The sequence below is a fragment of the Suncus etruscus genome, chromosome 2, assembly GCF_024139225.1.
Source record: "Suncus etruscus isolate mSunEtr1 chromosome 2, mSunEtr1.pri.cur, whole genome shotgun sequence".
NCBI classification, from domain to species: domain Eukaryota; kingdom Metazoa; phylum Chordata; class Mammalia; order Eulipotyphla; family Soricidae; genus Suncus; species Suncus etruscus.
Window position 1 is genome coordinate 50,323,747 of NC_064849.1, and position 19,638 is coordinate 50,343,384.

Genomic DNA, 19,638 nt, shown 5'->3' on the forward strand with positions numbered 1-19,638 from the left:
AGTATTTTGAATGTTTATCTCCGCCAGCATCAAAATGACATAATCTCGTACTCACAAGCCACTTCTAGTTTGAGCTGATCTAGAGTTCAAGGGGTTGTTTTCATTTTCCATTTTTTCTTTCCATCTGAGTGTGGTCATCCAGCACTTGTCGCACTTGTCCTCCTCCCTCTGACTTATTCATTTAACATGATACCTTCTAGTTCTATCCAAGTTGTAGCAAAAGGCACGTGTGAATTTTTTCTTATAGGTAAGTAATATTCCATTGTGTTCACTGTAATTCTTCTTTTAACTGGCAGTTATGTCCAATGGTGTTCAGAGTGGGGTTCAGTGTGGGGTCACTCCCAGCGGTGGGTGCCAGAGGGAGCATATTATAATGAGAATTTAAGTCAGGCCTCCTATATGGAAAGCTTGTGTTTCACCTATTGAACTGTTTTCCCAGTTCCTATTCCATAATTTATTGATCTACTGATCTCTCAATGTGCATTTTGGTCATTTTTCAGATCTTGATTATTTAAATAGTGCTGCAATGAACATAGAGTATACACATATTTTTGAATTTATGTTTTGTATGAATTCTCCCAGAAGAGAGAGATGCAAGGAATTCTGCCACCAGATCATTCTATAATCTTCTTTCAATATTTTTATAAGTCTTCATAACTGTTTTTATAGATACAAAACCTGATGACAGCCTCACCAATAGTGAATTTTACCACATTTAATTTTTACCACATCATGTCAACAGTGTGCTATATCCTTATGTAAAATAGTGATATTAGCCATAAGGATGGAATGTCACCTTCCAAAGATATTACAATAAAGTGACTCATCAGCTGCAGGAATTTTGGCTGAAAAGGTTGCCAACATCTGTGGGATGAGTACAATTGAAGAAATGTACTCATTAAAGGGGATCTCACTGAAACACACCAAACATTCTGTTCTTATGGATTCTCTGTATGCATAGCAATACTGTGTTTATTGTTTCAGTTGAACCTTCAGTACAGCATTTGGGATCAAATAACAAAATTTCAAGAAGAATTCCTTGTAATACATTCTACTGTGATTTATAAAGACATTCACTGGATTTATAAGGATCAAAATGCACTTTATCATCACCTTAAATAGATGAGCCAACTGAGAAGAGAACCACCATGCAGGTGTGTGATAATTTTGTTCATCATAAAAGTTCATGAATAACTTTGAACTTAGGTTTGTAAAAGGGAATATTGAATTACACATTAAATGTTGTATGCATTTTAAGATTAAACATATAATAGGGATAAAAACATGGGAAATACTATGAGAGCAAGTAACCATATTCAAAATCAGTGTCTAGAAAATACTTTTTACTTGTACTATATATTATGTTAGCTGTAAGTTATATAAATTTTTTTTTTTGGGCCACACCCATTTGACGCTCAGGGGTTACTCCTGGCTATGTGCTCAGAAATCGCCCCTGGCTTGGGGGGACCATATGGGACGCCGGGGGATCAAACCGCGGTCCTTCCTTGGCTAGCGCTTGCAAGGCAGACACCTTACCTCCAGCGCCACCTACCCGGCCCCATGTTATATAAATTTTTATGTTTCTTCACCTATAGGATGGGGGCCATAAAATATGATTTTGACACAACTACTCTCTTGACATTGATATTTTTCCTGAAGGATGGAAACAACTTTACCCGAATTAATTTTTATGTTTGATTTCAAGGTACTATGAACCAGGAACTTACATAATACTTGGAATGTGAAAGTGAAGAAATGATACTTTGGAATACTGGGGGAGACAAAAATACCCAGATAAACAACAAACAGATAAAGAAGATATCTAGCTATGTCATATCATTGTTATCATACTTTGTATTAGGTTGACTTGTCAATTGCTTTTTTGTGTGATCAACAGTGACCCTAAGACACTTGACTCCAGTTTCACAAATGTGAATTTTTATAATGTCAGAAGCATCTCAAGAATGGAAGTTTCCAAAGAAGAAGCAGAATTAATAAAATCTTCATTTTGAATTCATTTCCAATTCCCTCCTGTCTGCCTAAAATAGAGCAGCTGGCTGATGGTTAATGATTATTTTCTATTCAGTCCTCTCCCTTCTCAGGCTATGTTTATGATGCACCTACCACTTTTGTTTGAACTTTCATTTGTATATAAAATATTTCATTTCTACTACTTTTAGTAGCTCTGATACTCTGATTTAACTCTGACTGATATAGTAGTTTCAACAGTGAAAAAACAAACATCCAAAGTTCGTTCAAGCTCTAAACTGCTATTTGAAGGTAATTATTGGGTTGAACTAATTACATATCGCTGAGTTTCTTACAGAGAGGAACAGTTCTGGTGACATTTAATATGAGAAGGAAAACAAGCAGCAGAGGCTGTTATGGGCAACATGTGTTATGAAAATATTTTGTTCTGATATTTTTCTGAAATAAGCATCTGCTTTTATTATGTTAATGCCAAAATATTCCATCTAACTTTTCTTTTTAAAGAGATTACATGTTAAGAAAGAGGTTTGTGACTCGGTAGAGGGAGGTCGACACAGGTGGTGGGTTTGGCCCTGATTTATTGTATGTCTAAAACTCAAATATGAAGGACTTTTTAAAGCACAATAGTTTCAATAAAATTAAATGAAATTTAAAAAGATAAGCAAAGGTAATGTACTAGTCTTTGAGAAATTTGAATTCACCTTGGAGGTTTTCAACTCTGTTATTCTCTATGATTCCTTTTTTCTGTTTGTTTTGGTTTTTGGTTTTGGGGCCACACCCAATGACACTCAGGGATTACTCCTGGCTATGTGCTCAGAAATCATTATTGGTTTTGGGGGACAATATGGGATGCTGGCGATTAAACCCAGATCCATCCTGGGTCAGCTGTGTGCAAGGCAAAAACCCTACCACTGCACTATCACTCTGGCCCCTTATGATTCCTTTTTATAGGAAATACTTTGTAATACCCTTGACTATTCTAAAATTTATAGTGTGCATGCATAATTATATAATAAACATAACAATCTATTATATAATATAAATAAAATATTTTGTAATAAAATAAAGAGGTTTGAAAATGACTTCAGATACTTAAAAATCTTAAGCTTGTCAGGATACTCAATTAATATTCATGATATGAAGCTCACCACAAAGAGTGGTGAGTGCAGTTAGAGAAATAACTACAGTGAAAACTATCATGACAATGCTAATAAGTGAGAGAAGTAGAAAGCCTGTCTCAAATACAGGCAGGGGTTACTGGAAGAGGAAAATGGGGAGCATTGATGGTGGAAATGTTGCACTGGTGAAGGAAGGTTTTTTTTTTTAGACTGAAACCCAACTACAATTATATTTGTAATCATGGTGCTTAAATAAAGATATTATTAAAATAATATTCAATATGTAAGGCATAATGTATAGTCAAATATATGGACATAAATCAAGAACACCTGAAAAGAATAAGCAAAAGATAAGATGAACTTTACAAATGTGATTTTTATAAAGGCAGAAACATCACAACTGCATAAAATTCTCATTTTTGAACCATTCATTTCTGGTTGATTTGGGAACATATTAAGGAAAAATACACTGCAGGTCATTTGTAGTTTGACAAAAACTTTGACATTTAAAATTTTATTCATGCACTTTCTCAAGTCTACTGAGTTAACACTAGCTTGAATAAAATAATATTTTCTGATTAATAGAGCAATAATTGCTTTGCCTAATAGTGACTTTCAGCAGCTGCTTCCATTAGTTAATGAAATGACCAGAATAACAGTAATAGTACAGAGTATTCAAGCATTCACCATTTCACAGTTAATACCTCTGTGATCATGAGGTGCCTTAGGGAAGAACAGGAAAGACTGTGAGTAGAATTGGTATATTTCAAAAATAAAGTAAAAGTAGCAGAAAGAATATGCTAACAATCCAATGTCACTGTTCTACATAGGAATGTCATATTAAAATGTTTTCAGTAAATTTACATCAGACATTATCTTCAGTTTTTAAATCTCCAAAAATGTCCTCAGTTTATTTAATAATTTGTATATAAGACCCTGACCTATGTTGATGATTATAGTATGGTTTTTGTCACTAAAAAACTTGTTACAATAAAGAATAATGAGCATCTTCAAAAGTTTAACAACCTATGAAAGGAAACAAAGGCTATAAGAAAGTAGATGAACAAGTTTGATAAAAAGAAAGAAAGACTTAGAACTGACATGATTTGGAGATAAATTAAATGTCAAGGACAAAGAAATTCAAAATGGCTTTGAACTTTTTGCTTTGCTTTATTTGGAAGAAAATTAGTTCCATTAATAGAATTACATTATTTAGGAAATGAGAAAGGGTTTTGGAGGACAGAAGTTTGACTTTGGGCATGTGAATATTTCGGCTAACAATTACTCAATGAGTAATTTTGGAATGTGCAGATAACTGCACAAATGTATGCCAAATTCAGGAGACAAGGTAAAAGGTATTATTTATGTGATTGATTTTTGCATATACTCTATATTCAACAAATACCAGGCTGAAATTAGTAAAAATACTTTATGATTAGTAAGATAATTGTTAATATAGAAATAAATGCAGATATTAGCTTACATCTTATACCTTGATAATTTAATTTTGTTTGCTTGAATTTTTGCTTTAGAACCACACCCAGTTATAATCCAAAATTATTTCTGAGTCTCTCTGCTTAAAGATAACTTCTGGTGACATAGCACTGGAGATAGAATAGGGGTCAATCACATACAGAACAAGCACAAGTACTCTTCATAAAGCCTAATATTTTAATAAGTTGATACTGCTTTACTATGAAGAACAAATGGTAAACTGTTTCATTTTTAGGGGAATGGGGTATTACACCAGGCAGTACTCAGGGGTTATTACTGGTTCTGCAATCAGAGATTACTTCAGGTGGAATTTGAGAGGCCATATGTGATGCTGGGTATCAAAGTCTTGTTGCCTGTACCCTGTACTATCTCTCTGTGCCCCCTAAAACAAAGTATTTTCTTAGGGGTGGCTAGAAGACCTATCATCAGAAGACAATTAGAAGAGATAGAAATTGATAAGTATCACCAATGATAATTACAAAACATTGCAGGTAGAAAATGGAAATAAATAGAATGTAAAATAAAAAGTAAAGCAATAGATAAAATGGAAACTTTTAAAAGACCTAAACATAGAGCAAGAGAGACAGGGTTTAAGATGCTTATTTTAGGAATGATCCCTGAGCACAAAGCAAGGAGTAATTCAGAACACAGGTAGGCTTACATTTCTTCTATATTAGCCTTCCCAATCTAACATAAATACACACTTTAGGAAGCATTTTAATAATTAATATACAAGTACTCAGAAATAAATGAGAAGTGTTCAAATAATTATTTCTTTGATGTTTATTTTTTCTCTTATGAATAGAGAATTGTTTTTTTTTCTATAATGACATATCACTAATTCCTTTTTCTTATGAATATAACCTTGGAAATTGAGTCTTACTGCAGTTATAAAGGTGAGATTATTTGGCTGTACTTTATATAATCTAACTTTTGTCTTTGAAAGTAGAGAAAGTGTTTTATGAATGTAGAAACATACAGAAAGAACATTGCAGGATAATAGAGAAAGAAATAGTTGAGCTGTACTTGCAAACTAGAGGACATCAAGAGTTGATGAGTACTAGCATAGCTATAAAGAGGCAATGAAGGTTTCTGGAAAGAGTTTCAGACAAATTGTGACCATGCTGACACTTTGGTTATAAATATCAAGACTCCTCCAAACAGTAAGAGAATAATTTTTGTTGTTAAAAAATATCTCAGTTCGTAATACTTTGTTATGGCAGCCCCAGGAAACTAATAAATACCTCTTGTTTGTCTTCCCTACTTATATCATCTCCTATAATCACCGAATATTTATTGAACATCTACTCAGCACAGGTTTCTCTGGTTCTTCATTTCCCATCTCAAGTGCTCTCTTTAGACTACTTTGGCACTTGGAAAATTAAAAATTAAGGTGAGATAGCATAGCATGGGCTACTTTGCTTCATCTTTTCTCTGTAGATCTACTGAAGATGTTACCAGTATTGTCATCTTTGACAAAGAATGATACATATAAATAAATATTTTCTAGCACTTTGGGATTCGTGGCCCCAAAAGTATACTAAAAGACTCAGGTTGCTACAGAACTTTAGATAAATGATATACTTGATGCTAGACTTAGGAGGTGTGTTTTTATGAAAAGTGATTAAGTTCAACATTTTAAATTATCACTAACTTGAGAAACAGCCAGAGTATTAAATAGCCCTTTTTCAGTAGAATAATACAATCTAAAATTTCAATGTTTTTTGTGGGGAACACATGGTGGGAGGTTTGAGGGGTATTCCTGGAAATGTCCAGGGTTTATTTTGCTTGTTGTTTGGAAATTAATCCTGAAAGTTATTTGGGGAGCACATGATGTTGGTGATCAAATACTGGTTTCCACATGTAAAGCTTTCAGTCAATTAAGTTTTCCCAGTATTTTAAATATTTAAAATTATTCTTTTTTAAAATAATTTGCTTTATTTATACACCATATTTTATAGAGTTGACCTAATACACTTGTTTCTGGGTAAGGGGGGGTGGCAAAATAGAAAGAAAGAAAGAAAGAAAGAAAGAAAGAAAGAAAGAAAGAAAGAAAGAAAGAAAGAAAGAAAGAAAGAAAGAAAGAAAGAAAGAAAGAAAGAAAGAAAGAAAAAGAAAGAAAGAAAGAAAGAAAGAAAGAAAGAAAAAGAAAGAAGAAAGAAAGAAAGAAAGAAAGAAAGAAAGAAAGAAAGAAAGAAAGAAAGAAAGAAGAAAGAAAGAAAGAAAGAAAGAAGAGAAGTTTGTTCCATTGATCTGAGGGTCTGTCTTTATTTCAGTGCCATGCTGTTTTAATGGCTATTACTTTGTAATAAAATTTAAAGTTGGGGAAAGTGAAGCCTTCCTTGTTTTCTATTTGTGAGTGTTTATTGTTCTAAATGAATTTCAGGAGTTTTTGGTTCATATTTCCCAGATACACAATCAATCTTTGATAAAGGGGTAAACACAAAATGGAACAAGGAAAGCCTGTTTAATAAATGGTGTTGGAACAACTGGTCAGCCACATGCTAACCTCCATCTAACACAATGCACAAAACCCAAATTCAAATGAGTTAAAGATCTTGATATTAGATCCAGAACAATAAGGTATATAGAACAATAAGTAAGTAAAACACTCCATGACATTGAGACTAAAGGCATCTTCAAGGAGGAAATAGCACTGTTCAAACAAGTGGGAGAGGAGGTAAAACTGATGGGACTATGTTAAGCTAAGCTTCTGCACCTCAAAAGAGATAGAGTCTAGGATACAAAAGCCACCCATAAAATGGGAGAAACTCTTCACCCAATACTCATCAGTTAAGGGGCTAATATCTAAGATATACAGGTACTGACAGAACTTAACAAGAAAAAAGCATCTAACCCCATCAAAAAATGGGAAAAAGAAATGAACAGACACTTTCTCAAAGAAGAAACACAAATGGCCAAAGGGCACATGAATAAATGCTCCACATCATAATAATCAAGAATAAGCAAATCAAAACAACAATAAGGTACCATCTCATGCCACAGAGATTTGCACACATCACAAAGAACAAGAACAGTCAGGGCTGATGGGGATGTGAGAAAAAAAGAACTCTCATTCACTGCTGGTGGGAATGCTGTCTAGTCCAGCTTTTATGGAAAACAATATGGAGATTCCTCAAAAAAACTGGAAATTGAATTTCCATGTGATCCAGCAATACCACTCTTAGGATATACCCTAGGAACACAAAAACAAAATACAAAAATGCCCTCTTCATGCCTCTGTTCATTGCAGTGCTAGTCACAATAGCCATAATCTCGAAACAACCCAAATGCCCTTCAACAGATGAATGGCTCAAGAAACTGTGGTACATACACACAATGGAATACTATGCAGCCCTCAGAAGAATGAAGCTATGAAAATTTCCTATACATGGATGGACATGAAAAATATCATGCTGGGGCCAGAGAGATAGCATGAAGGTAAAGCATTTGCCTTGCATGCAGAAGGACAGTGGTTTCAATCTCGGCATCCCATATGGTCCCTTGAGCCTGCCTGGAGCAATTTCTGAGTGTAGAGACAGGAGTAATGCCTGAGTGGGCTGGGTATGACCCCAAAACAACAACAACAACAACAACAACAACAAAAAGAAAACTATCATGCTGAGTGAAATGGATCAGAGGGAGAGAGATAGACACAGAATAGTCTCACTCATAACTGGGGTTTAAGAAAAATAAAGTATAATATAGTAATAATACCCAGAGACAATGAAGATGAGGGTCTGGAAAGACCAGTCCATGATATAAAGCCTACCACAAAGAGTGGTGAGTGCAATTATGAAATAACTAAACCAAGAACTATCATGATAGTGGAGTGAGTGAGAGAAATAGAATACCTGTCTTGAATACAGGCAGTGTATAGATAAGGATGAAGATGGGGGCATTCGTGGCAGGAAAATTGCACTGGCGAAGGAGTGTGTGTACTTTTTATAACTAAAACCCAACTACAAACATGGTTGTAACCCTGGTGCTTAAAGATATTAAAAAATAAAATTACAAAATTGAGAAAAAATGAATAATAAAAAGTAAAAAGTTACAGCAACAATAAAATTTCTGAAAATCATGTATCGCAATGAGCTCGTTAAGTCATTGTAAGAAGGTTTAGTAAGCTCTTGTTGCTAGTTGATCATCTGTTGCTTCTCTTATTTCTGGGTATTAAGTAGCTTCAAATACACATTGGTATCCAAGTTGGTGTGTTCCTATTGGAATGACAGTATTAAACATAAATGGAGTTACTGCATGTTCGTGAAAGCAACAGCACAGTTTAAGACTTCCAAGCAATATTGCTCACAGTACAACTTTGTGGGGCATATATTTTGGGTGCCAGACTACTAGAAGTACTAGAATGTGGGGGAGAGTACTTGAACTCACCCCAGAAAAACTCCTGGATATGTCAGCCCAATACTGGTATACTAATACTGGTATACCTGGAGTTTTGGTCAGACTAGTGTTTTTATAGAGAGCCATAGACGAATGATGAAGTTTGGCAGCAATTTTTGATGATGGATGTAGTAAGCATAACTTTAGCAGGGCAGGAACTTAGCCTGTTTTCTCTTCAAGATTGCCAGTGTACCCATTATTTTTCATCATTTGTTTTACATCTCTTTCAAAATCAGAGTGAGTCTATAGAGCTGGCCAAATGCAGACATGACTATTGTGGTTTGAAGGTGTGTTTTCAGCTGATAGGGCTCCTTGAAAGTATGAGAAAGTGTGAGAAAGGTGACTGCACTCTCTCCAAAAAATGTCTTGGTGATGTCAGTCCAAATACTGGCAAACCTGGCATTTTTGCCAGATTGGTATTTCTTCAGGAAGCCGTAGGTGAAGCAGTGCCATTGACAAAACGATAATTATGGGTGATGAGTGTAGCTCATGTGGCTTCAGCAGAGATTAAACAATTTCTTATAGGTAAGTTATATCTGTGCTATAAAGAGTAACACATCACGATTGGATGATGAATATACTGGCTAACTGAGTGGTGATGACTATAAAAATAAAGTTTTCAAGAAAGCAGTAAAGATACTACATATGGTTTGTTAACTTTAACATTAATAATGTCAAATGTGCATGCCACAATCTTCTATAGTAACTCAATTATTATTATTAAAATGTGTTGATTTTAAGCATGTCCTATAGTGGGATATTTATAATGTGGGAAACTCAATGTTAAAAAATATTTTTTCTAAATTTACTAGTGACAGAAATCAGTTTTAAAGAATGATTCTACAAGAAACCAATCAGAAAATTTTAAAGTGAACTAAGTATTAATCTTCTCACTTATATCTTTACTTATAATAATATACATTCATTATTTTAGCTTCTTATAGGGATTAAGAACCAAGGGAATACAAAGATAATTTACCAGGTAGCAGGAATACAAATGATGTGAGACTTGTCTTTGAAAGTATCTTTGTTAACTACTTAACTCTATATTTGGACAACTCAATTATATGCTAAGTTTATTCCTTTCTGACAGCAATTTGATGAATAAAGTCTACCTAGCATATTTTACTAGACACATATTTTTAGACCTTAAAATTACAGAGATATGTACTAGAATTTCATTACAGAGAAGGGAACAGAGACTATAAAAGTGTTCCATATTTCTTACTCCCAAGTTTTTTATATTTTCTTGGAGTCAAATACTACTGTAAGCTTTTGGTACAAAAAATCATATAATATTAAATATGTCTACTAATATAAAGAAGAAAATGTCAGTTTGAAATCAAAAATCTGATAATTTTTTAAAAATAAGTATAAATAACTGTATTTAAAGACTATGTATCACATAGTTGATCATAATACATTTGTTTCCAGATAAGTGGGATCAAAATTATTAAAAATGATAAAGAAAGAGGGGCCGGAGAGATAGCATGGAGGTAAGGTGTTTGCCTTTCATGCAGAAGGCCATTGTTTCGAATTCCAGTATCCCATATAGTCCCCTGAGCCTGTCAGGAGCGATTTCTGAGGGTAGAACCAGGAGGAAACCCTGAGTGCTGCTGGGTGTGACCCCCCCCCAAAAAAAAAAAAAAAAGGAAAGAAGAAAGCCAAGTACAACAGCAAGCAAATTTGTGAAAAGAATTATTTGTCTCAATGAGGCCATCAAAACATTGTCAGAAGATTTAGTAAGTTTGTTTTTTTTTGCTAGTTATTATCCTGTTATTTTTTTTTTTTTTTGTTTCTGAACATTAGGTGGCTTCAGATACATATTGGCATACAAATTGGTGTGTTCCTACTGGGGTGACAGTAATAAAAAATTGGAGTTGTCTTGTGGCCACAATTATAGTCTTGTAAAAGAGGGCAAGAGACTTATATGGTGCATGTTTTTGTTTTTGGCTGCCAGGTTATTTGGAAGTACAAGAAGGCCTGTGTGTGTGTGTGTGTGTGTGTGTGTGTGTGTGTGTGTGTGGTGTGTGCCCACTCTCACTCCAAAAAAATCTTGGAGATATCAGTCCAAGTACTGGAGTTTTGGTCAGACTGGTGTTTCTTTTCAGAGAGCCATAAATGAATAAATAGTAAAGCTAAGCTATTGGCAAAGTGACTATTGTGGGTGATTGGTGCAGCAGGAGTGGCTTTGGCAGGCTGGGAACTTGGCCTGCCCTCTCCTACCAAGATTGCTAACTTTCAGCTGTGTGCTCAGTGTATACATAATTTTTCACAGAGTCTACAAGCTTGCCAAATGTAGACATGGTGACTGCACCTGTGTCTGAGACAGCTTCTTTTTTTTTTTTTTAATTAAGCCATAGTTATTCGAATCTAGTTTAAAAGTAGAAACCTTCAAAGTACATCTATTTAGGACCCAGTAAAATTTAAATTCTAGAAATGACAAATTCTGAATCATAGTAAAATAAAGTCTCTTTTCTGTTAGCAACTTATATATTAAATATTTTGTATATTCATTGAATTACTTTCCCTAGATCAGACTATAAATTGGTCTAAACAATGCAATATCAGAGTGAAAATTGAATAGTAATATAGAGATGGGACAAGTTATGTAAACAAAAGGACAACTTAAATTCACATAGAAAATAGAATATTAACAATGAACATGTGTGAAAAACCTTGATATTGGGGCCAGGAAGGTGGCGCTAGAGGTAAGGTGTCTGCCTTGCAAGCGCTAGTGTAGGACGGACCACAGTTCGATCCCCCGGCTTCCCATATGGTGCCCCCAAGCCAGGGGTGATTTCTGAGCGCATAGCCAGGAGTAACCACTGAGCATCAAACGGGTGTGGCCCAAAAACAAAAACAAAACAAAACAAAACAAAACAAAACAAAAATCTTGATATTACTAAGAATAATGTTCGATATTTAGGTAATTCTTTTTAGTTTATTGTTATACTGCTATTAACCATGAAATTACACTGAAATATTTGCTTTAAGAGATAAAAAAAATTTCTTTTTTTGGGGGGGGAATCACACCTGGCAGCGTTCAGGGGTTACTCCTGGCTCTACACTCAGAAATCACTCCTGGCAGGCTCGGGGGACCATATGGGACACCGGGATACGAACCACTGACTTTCTGCATGTGAGGCAAACGCCCTACCTCCATGCTATCTCTCTGGCCCCAGAAAATTTCTAAATCAAGTAGACTAGAGAAGATATTGGGAATGTGAAGCAGATGGGTGTTTCAACTATATTCACTACGGTATTTATTCAAGTATAACGCATACCTCCTAATTTTTGATTAAAAATCGGTATAAATTTTTGTTTCATACCAAGCATTATAATTGACAAAAACATCATTTATTGATAATGTTAACTGGTATAAACACAATACTGAAATAAAATGACCCATAATAATATTTATTTAAAATGCTTCCGAGTCAGATTCATCGTCAGATACACTAAAGAGTTGTTCCCATTCTTCCCGAGTTAATTTTCCATCAGTGTCCCAGTTGGTGGGAACATCTGTTTCTCCAGTTTCTTCGTTTTCTTCTGAGTCTGAATTCCACAGCAGGTCGTCTTCTGTGGGTCGATTTTATTGCTGATGTCTGTCTTCCAAAAACTCTTGATGATCATTTCTTTTGGTATGTCTTCCCATGATGTTTGAACCATTGAATAAGTAGATTAAAGCTGAGCATTTAAGGATGGCATTTGTAGTTGACTTTTGACTTTACCTTCTATTCCCACTTATATTTTCTGAATATATAGTCTCTCTGATCAAACTAATTTAGTGACAATCACCCCTCAAACTTCTGTTTATTTCTCTTTCCTTCCTTTTAATGACATTTTACTCTAAAACATTCTCTTATTATCATTAACTAAATTTAATTATCTAATAAGACCACCTAGCTGTGCTCCTAATTCATTTGCAAACTTTTGTTTCTCCCCAATCCAGAGTGGTCTTTTTTGAGATTTTAGGATCTGTATCATTGATTTATAAGATAGTTGAGAGTACTGTTTATTGATTTTGTCTTCATTGTTCTTTTTTTTTTTTAATTTGGATCATCAACTGTAAAAAGGCTCCATATTGTGTGCTAGTTTCAATCATGTGAAAAATTCTGAGATCATCAGGAGTATTTTATAGTGAAATTGGCTGGAAATGTGACACTGGTCAAAGAAAAAAAACAGAGCATGTGTACCACAAATATTTTCTGTTATTGAATTTAATACTATCTTTTAGAGGGTGAAAATGTGATTTATTCAGCTCTGCTCCGTCTGTAGCTAACACAGTACCCTGAACAGGAAGACAAATAGTAAGTATTTTATTAATAGAATGCTTTGGTCTTCTAAAAAACCTATGCAATAAAGAAAGTACTTTCTGTGCAAATGATACTGATTAAGAATTTTATTTTTTTTTCTGTTTTCTTTGAGAACTTTTTCTCACATTACAATTAAAATATAGAGCTAGAGATTGCACCAGTATAGTTGGAATCTGCTCTCAAAATATCTTTTCTGTGATAGTAAAATAAAGCACTGATGCTGTAGTCAGAAGAGCAAAGTAAAATAAAATGATGGTTGAGTACTACTCAAAGATGACAGTGAATGGCTAATTATCAAGTCAGCTTCTAACAACTGGCTCATTGATTTAATGATTATGCCATATATTGAGATGCTAAATGTTCATTGTAGTTAAAAAGACATTTGTCCTCATCAAAAGAAATAGGGAAATACAATTCCAGCCTACAGTCTGTAACCCAAATTTTGAGTTGTAAAATTCAAAATGATGCATGATTTATACCTTCATGTTTGTTTGTTTGTTTGTTTTTCCTGGTTCATGTAAGAGTCCAAAGAACATAACTTCATGTCCTGCTGTGCTAAAGGGCTACTTTCAAGGTGCTTGAGGGCCTCCAACGTTGCACCTGAAATTGTTTGGAGGTAGGAAATGTGTGTATGTGTGTATGTGTGTGTGTGTGTGCAAGTGCATATATATGTATTTAAGGACCACTTGGCATTTATTATTGAAGCTGAATGACCACAAGCAAAGCATAGTCCTTAGTTTCTAAACAATTTCTCTGTCCATCTGAATCGAGGTTATTTAAAAAAGTGTTTTGGTATTGGAATGGGGAAACAGTACTTCAGGGATTTGCATATTTAGTTCTTGACTAAACAAATGTCATAAAATGTATATTTCAGTGAACTCAAGGGAGAATAGAATCTCAGCTGATTTTTAGTGACTTTGTACACTCACTCCTAAAAATCAGCTGAGATTCTATTCTCCCTTGAGTTCACTGAAACCCCTGATTCAATGTAAATATGTACCTAGAATATTACTGTGAACGATATGTAAGTCACTATAACTAATATAAAAATTATATTAAAAATTTACATTAATGGTGGTAAAAAAAAAGAATATTTATGGTATAGTGATATCTGCTAGGCTTTTAAATGTTATACCAAAGTGATTTCTTTAAAAAATTGCTGATAAGGGCCGTATTTGTCTTGCATGCGGCTAACCTAGGAAGGACTGCAGTTCGATCCCCCAGTGTCCTATATGGTCCCCCAACCCAGGAGGGATGTCTTAGTGCATAACCAGGAGTAATCTCTGAGCGTCACTGGGTGTGCCCCCCCCCAAAAAAAAGGCAAAATAAAATTTCTGATAAGACTTCAGAAGGCTTGAATATCAAAGTGTCTCAGGAAAAGTCCAAAACAACCAAAAGCATGTGAACTATGCATATGCACACCCATGTCTCATGCAATACATTTCCGGTTAGCTTATATTATTAATGCCTACCATGGGGTTGGGCTATTTGCCACAATCAAAATTGAAAACTTAGAACTCTTGACACTTCTCACCAATTTGATCTTTTCAATTTCCTTAAGCTAATGAGGGTTATGGTTTTATTTGACACTACAGTATTTAGGAAATGCTTTAATCTAACAATGTGACAAAGTAAATTAAGTTTATGATAAAAAATAGAATGTGGTCCTTTAATAGAAGTAAATGTATTTTGATGATAATCAAGCAAAGTACATCTTCTACTTTATAATTCTACTGGGATGCCCTCTGATTTATGTTTAAGAGTACAAAATAAGAAAATCTAACTTCAAGGAATTTTATATTTCTATAAAATAATTCCTTATATCAATCATCTCTTGATTTAAATAAAATGACAAGCTAATTTTATTTCTCTAAACCAATGTACTTGCTAACTTCACTAAAGAAGATGAAAAACATAAAAATTGTTAAGAAAATTAAAAGCAATTTATAATGTTGTGAAGATCGTTGTAATGCGTCTAAATAAATGAACTCATAACTTATATATGTGTTTGTGGGAAAGACCTAGTGTTTATCTTGTTATTGTTTCTGTTTAGTTTTGGTTTTATTTGGGGTATATACCTGGTAATCCAGACTTCCTCCTGGATCTCTGCTCAGGGATCACTTTTAACAGTTCTAGATTAACCATATCCTGTCTTGGGGATTGAACAAGAATCATTTCAATGCAAGACATGTATCCTAACTTCTGTACTATTTTTTGCTCCTTCATGTTTCTCTTTGAGAATAAGCCTTTAAAAAAACTTCATGTATGTCAGATTCCATATTTAGCTAAAACAAGTTGGGGATAAGAATGTAATTTTCTTGGATAGCCTTGAGACAAGATATATGTACTAATCTTAAATAATAATTATTTCTGATATATGCCTTAGTTTAATGAGATATATTTAATATGTATTTAACATTTTGAGCATATATAGTTAGAATGGTGTTTACAAGTGTTTGAATGATTTTGAGAAAAAATAATTGCATACATTAGGTTTATGTCATATTTTTTATTTACTTTGGAAAGCATAACTTGCATTTATAAGTTAAAAAGGAATATATTTATTTATTACTTAATTAGTAATTTATTTTTAGTTATTCATAGCCTACTAATGCTAGTTATTATGAGAGATTATAAAGTTAGAAGTTAAAATACTTGTCTTTACAAATGTTCTTAATAGATAACCAAAGATACACTTACATATAGGTACAGATATTATGTACTCAGGCCAAAAAAATAGATACAATTGATTACAGTTATAAAAAGAAAAACAGGAATTTATAGCTATAAAAGATAACTTACTAAAATAGTAACATAGTCTTTCATTTCCCTAGTTTTTCCAGTGATTCTTTGCCTTGTTAAAGATTCATTTGAATGGCTGGCTATTGGGCATTTGTCTTCCTGGTTTGTTTTGTTCTAACAAAAACTCATAAAGGACTGCTGCTAAATACCTGTTTCACTGAAAAAAAGAGGACAGAAACTTAAAACCTGAGTTTCTAAATTTGTCAAGATCCTTGTTGTCTACCAAAGCACAATCATTTGAGCAAAAGAAAGTCTGTGGCTGGGCCTGAATATCTTGTGTAATCCAGTAGGAATCAATGATGTAAACAAATATAAATCTCCTAACCTAATATTCTTGAAAAATTTAGGCAGGAGAGTCTCAATAATATTTAAGAAATGGAATGCTGGATCTGCTTTGATTTTATTGAAAGGAAATGAAATAAGTAATTTATTTTGCATGTAATATTTTGGATGAAACTTTATATTATATTTGCTCATAGAAATTTACTAGACATTTTATCATTCATGCACATATATATCAAATATATGAACTAATTTTACTTTCTAAAGTGAGGTAAATTAAGTTTGAGGCAACTATTACTCAATTACTAGTACTTGGTCTGAATTCATAGGAAAATGCAGGCTATCTAGAGTCACTGATTTTGGTAAACCATTGTCTTTGAAATGTCTTTGAAAACATTTGAAAAGTTCTAGGTTCTAGAAAACTGAAAGAAAAAAATACCTTGTAAGAGATATTTTACAGAGGATAATCATATTTTTTATCATAAAATAATAATTTGAAACATATGTTCATAAAGATGGACTTTGATATTTGTTTTAAAAACAAAGCTTTTTCTTTTGATCTTGATTTTCTAAAGAGAGAAAATTAAATTAAAAGTCTCATTTTAGAAGATCTCTTACACAGTTTCATGCCTCTACTTGACTCTTGATCTAAAAATTGTTACAACCAAATAAACAATGAGGAAAGCTATTTGCTGAAGAAGACATAATACGGCTTTACAGAAGTAGAATGTTTGGATATGGTGACCCAAAAATTCACAAAATTCACAAAATCTTTGGATCCTGGAGGCTTGTATAAATGACAAGTCATATTGAAATCTGAATGGGCAACACTAATAGTATAGTTGAGTTCTTGAATAGAGATTTTTATACCCATAAATAATATAATACTTCAAAATTATGCTTGAATGTTTTATTACTCTGATACAGGCTTAGAGTGCTTTGGAGATTTTCTAGGTAAATGTTGGAGACTTAAAACATTTCAGTTCCAGAAACTTTAGAGTTGAATGTGTATCTAGCCTGTTTAAAGTAGAATTTGGTGGATACAAAATTGATCCTATAATCTACTCCAGAATTAACATGATTAAATATTATCTTTATTTTTAATTTCTATTTTTATTATCTTTGTTTTTAATATCTCTAATAATAATATTATGTTTAATAATATCTTTTGTTTTAATTTAAATAATAATTTATTATCTTTCTTTTAAATTTAATTTTGTTTTAATTAAATTCATTTTTAATTTGATTTATTTTAAAGATATTTTTATTTGATTATTTTGGGAAATTCAGACACAGTTTATTACTTTCAGTGATCTTATTCATGTCCTATAAGCTGTAGTTAATAAATATGAAAATATTAAATGCCTCAATAGATACTTTGTAGCACATTTTTGTGTGTAAATCAGACCATAATCATAATCCTATTCTTCATAGAACCAAATAACCAAAAGGAAGAACCAGAGAACAGTATTAAACTTATACAAACTTATAAAACTTGCTTCCATGGTACCATGAACTTAAAATTGTAGATTTATTTCAAAAGAGAATGTGTCTGTCTTAAAGGGAAAAAATTTTTTTTTCTTAAGTATATTTTTGTTTGGGGGAATGAGAATACCTGGTTGTGTTCAGGTCTTACTCATGACTCTGAGCTCAATAATTTCTACCAAGCTCAGATGATCAAATGTGGTGCCAGGTATTAAACATGGGTCATCTGCATGCGAGGCAAGTGCCCTACCTGCTGTACTCTTCCTCGGTAACTTTAGGAGAATAATTTTTCTAACATAGTTTTCAAAAATTTAGGAAAGTAACCCCACATTTTCTTCTTTATAAGGAAAATAAATATTTCATGATAAACTATGTTTGAGGACCTATTGATAGTTATGGGTAAGTTGAGGTATGCTCAGACGTCTTGAGAGAACAGAAAACCATGACTAGAAATAAATACTAAGAACTGGTAAGAGTAAGGAAGAACCGGTAGGAGTAAGAAAGAAAGAAGATGAAAAAAATCTGTATGCTGTCTCACTACTCATGGGATACACCACATATATTCTAAGAGGTAATAAATACTCTACCAATTTACAAAATTTAATTTTGGAGCATTATAAATGAGAGGAATTTGGCTTTTTTCCCCTACCTTATAAAAACCTTGCAAAATTTGAAGTGCAGTGTCTTACACTCAAACAATTGGTAGTAGGATGATCTTGGTTTTTAGCAGCACAGTTTCCCCAAATATCCAGAAGATATTGAGAGCCAACAACTTATACAGCAGAATAAAGAAGTAGAGGAAGGAAGGCATTGACTTTAACAGAATCAAATTTTGTTTGTTTTTGTGTCATTCCTGGAAGTGTTCAAAACTTGCTTCTGACTCTGGACTCAGGGCTCACTGTCGGTGGCTTGGGAGTTTAAACGGGTACTGGGGATTAAACATGAGTCAACTGCATACAAATTAAGCACCTACCTGCTGTACTATATAGCAGAACTGGAATCACATTTCTTTAACTTGAGTCACAAATCTGGCCCCCAGATATAAGTACAAGGAAAAACATGTCCCTTGAGATTCTCTGTGAAAGAGCTATTTTTTTCCTAAGGTTAGTTCATTCTAAAACTAACACATTTCGGTAAGAAAAAAATGACTTAGCATTTGATTTTCTCTTACAGTGGATTGGCTTTTAGAGCAGCAATTAGCAGTAGAAAGGTTAAGCTGATTTTTCTGACCAACTAGAGATGCTGTATTCTCAGTGCTTTTACTGTCAATTCTCTACAATTTTAGACCATATCTGAAAGGTGACTTTCAGTGTACTAATAACTTTTATTTTCTTTTTAAAAATATGGAATGCTTCATGAATTTGCATGTCATCCATGTCAGGGGCCATGGTAGTCTTCTCTGTATTGTTCCAATGTTAGTATATATGCTGCTGAAGTGAGCACACTAATCAATGTTTAATAGTATTTTAAAACTACTCACTGTGCGTGAGCTAATTATTACAAGTATTTAGTAACTTTAGTAGTTTTTTTGTAGTTTTGCTTAGCTGGTTCTGTACTTTCAGATTAAAGCAGGGTATATAATTACTTTCCCTGCTCAGGTCCATTTTCAACAAGGTAATATTTAAGTGTCAACGTTTCTTTTCAAGAGTATAGATGACCTCACTTCTCAGGCCTCAGAGAAGCTGACAGCAAAGTATATAAAGCAAGGATCCTCAAATTACAGCCCACATGCAACTTACCAAGGATATTTA

General features: G+C 33.4%; 1 non-coding gene across 1 annotated transcript; it reads right to left on the minus strand.

The window, feature by feature from the left end:
- Positions 1–19,224: 19,224 nt before the first annotated feature.
- On the minus strand, positions 19,225–19,330 carry LOC126002272 (U6 spliceosomal RNA). The gene has a single exon (XR_007493027.1). It is a non-coding gene; the product is annotated as a U6 spliceosomal RNA (small nuclear RNA).
- Positions 19,331–19,638: the final 308 nt, after the last annotated feature.